Genomic DNA, 2,676 nt, shown 5'->3' with positions numbered 1-2,676 from the left:
TGTGAAATGGGTGCTGCGGTCACTATCTATTGTGAGGGGCAATCCAAATCTAGGGATGAATTCTTTGAGCAATTTCTTCGCTACAGTGATGCAATCAGCATGTACGCATGGGTAGGCTTCCACCCATCCAGAGAACATATTAATAATAACAAGAATGTACTCATAAGAACAGCACTTAGGTAGTTGTACAAAATCAATTTGCAGATTTACAAACGGTCCCCATGGAGGGGGATGGGCTGTAGGTGTCGTTTTTACCCGTTGCCCAATGTTGTGAGCTAAGCAGATGGGACAGGAGCTACAGTACTGTTGTGCCATGGAAGGAAAATTTGGGGCAAACCAATTTCTATGTACTGTAGCAATCATCCCCCGCTTTGCTCGTATGGGCCACAGAGCGGGTTAAACGAGCAAGATGTGGCAAAAGCTCTCTAGGCGCCACCAGGCGGCCGTCCGGGGAGTGCCAGAGAGAGTCGGGGTGCAGTGAACATCTTGCATGCATCCAGTCATCTTTTCCTTTTTTAGGGCCTGATTTTGAAGAAAGGCCAGACTTGAAAGGCTAGCCAAAGGAGACTGGTCTGCTGAAAAACAAACAAGAACAGAGTTAGGAGCCTGTGGGCCAGAAAGGGCTGCGTTTCTGGCAGAACGGTCTGCCAGATCATTTCTTCGTGTGACATCATCAAAGGGTTTCTCATGAGCTTTACATTTAACAATAGCAATAGCAGAAGGCAATTGAACAGCTTCTAAGAGCGCTTTTACATAACAACCATGATTGATTTGGGTCCTTGATGAAGTAAGGAACCCTCTTTGTTTCCAGATTTGTCCAAAATCATGAACAGCACCAAAAGCATACTTAGAGTCAGTATAAATGGTTGTGGTTTGATTTTTTGCAAGAATGCAAGCACGTGTTAAAGCAATGAGTTCAGCAACTTGAGCAGAACGAGCTTGGGGTAAAGAATAGGCTTCCAAATCAGCATACTGAGTGCATACTGCATATCCTGCAACTAATTTGCCTGCATCATTTTTAAGACAGGAACCATCAACAAACAAAACAAGGTCAGAGTTCGGGATAGGAATGTTCTTGAGGTCAGTTCAAGGGGTTAACAATTAAGTTGTGACAGACAGGCAATCATGAGGTTCACCATCAGAGGCGATTGGCAGAAGTGATGCAGGATTTAGAATTGAACAGCGATTTAAGGTTACATTTGCAGCTGACAGTAGAAGTTTCTCATATTTAGTAAGACGGGAATTGGAAATGTGCTGAGTTTTGCCCTTGAGGAGAAGGGCCATCACAGCATGTGGAACTGCAACGGTTAAAGAGTATCCCAAAACTAGAGAATCTGCCTTTTCAACCAACAAGGCAGCAGCTGCAACTGAACGGAGGCAAGGAGGAAGTCCCGCAGCTACAGGATCAAGGGCAGTGCTGTAATATGCAATTGGGCGATGCTTTTCACCATGCAGCTGAGTGAGTACTCCTAAAGCGATTCCTTCCCGTTCATGACAAAACAAGGTAAAGGGTTTCTTATAATTAGGAAGTCCAAGAGCGGGAGCAAGAGTGAGGGCTTGCTTAAGGGCCACAAATGCTTGTTCGGCTTCAGGAGTCCAAGGGAGGGGTTCCGGGGTGGTATCATGAGTGAATGCTTGCAAGGGTTTTGCAAAAGCAGCATAACCCAAGATCCACTGTCTACAATAACCCGTTGCACCTAAGAATCCCCTCATCTGTTTTCTAGTCATAGGTTTGGGAATGTTGAGGATAGCTTCAACTCTACTAGGGGAAAGGTGTCGTTCTCCTGCTGAGATATCATGCCCTAAATAATGTACCTTAGACTTGCAGAGCTGCAATTTAGATTTTGAGGCCTTGTGGCCTTTCTGAGCTAAAGCTGTGAGGAGTGTCAAAGTATCTTGCTTACAGGCCTCCAAAGTAGGTGAGGCTAACAATAGATCATCAACATACTGAACAAGGGTGGACCCCCCTTTGAACATGATAGGATCCAAATCCTTTTTTAGGATCTGGGAAAACAGGGTTGGGGACTCTGTATATCCCTGAGTCAGAGTACTCCTGGGTTAGCAAAGCCACAAGCTCAGTTTCCCTATGTTTCGGTACCTCAAGGTAAACACCATCTGGGCTACAATAAATCACGCATCCCAGTTTACACAGCAAATCCTTACCAAGAAGGTTGACAGGTGCACAGGGGCTAAGAAGAAAGGCATGATTTTCAGACAAAGGGCCAATAGAGATGGAGACAGGTTCAGAGACGGGATGTGGGATAGGTTGTCCACCTATACCGACAGCATTTACAGTTTCAGGAGAATGAGGTAGGAAAGGAAACTCAGTAGCCTTTAGAGTGGAGTGGGACGCTCTGGTATTAATAAGACAGGAGACAGGTTTACCAGAAATAAGGCATTCAACAAACGGACCAGATTGGTCAGTAGCAAGCAAAGGAGCGATGATGTGACTGTCCCTCAGGCTGTCCTATTCAACACTGGGAAAATTGACAGGAAGAGGAGGTGGGGGCTGGGATCTGGGTCTTTGGCCAGGGCTGTTGGGGCATTCTGATTTCCAATGTCCTTCTTGCTTGCAATAATGACATTGGTTCCCATAGCCTGGGTTTTGTGGGCTCAAGGATCTATCTCTTCCCCTGAATCTACCCGGGCCTCCCCTTCCCCGTCCTCGTCCCCTTC

Source organism: Alligator sinensis, unplaced genomic scaffold, assembly GCF_000455745.1.
Source record: "Alligator sinensis unplaced genomic scaffold, ASM45574v1 scaffold1155_1, whole genome shotgun sequence".
NCBI lineage: Eukaryota > Metazoa > Chordata > Crocodylia > Alligatoridae > Alligator > Alligator sinensis.
This window is presented reverse-complemented; position numbering follows the sequence as displayed.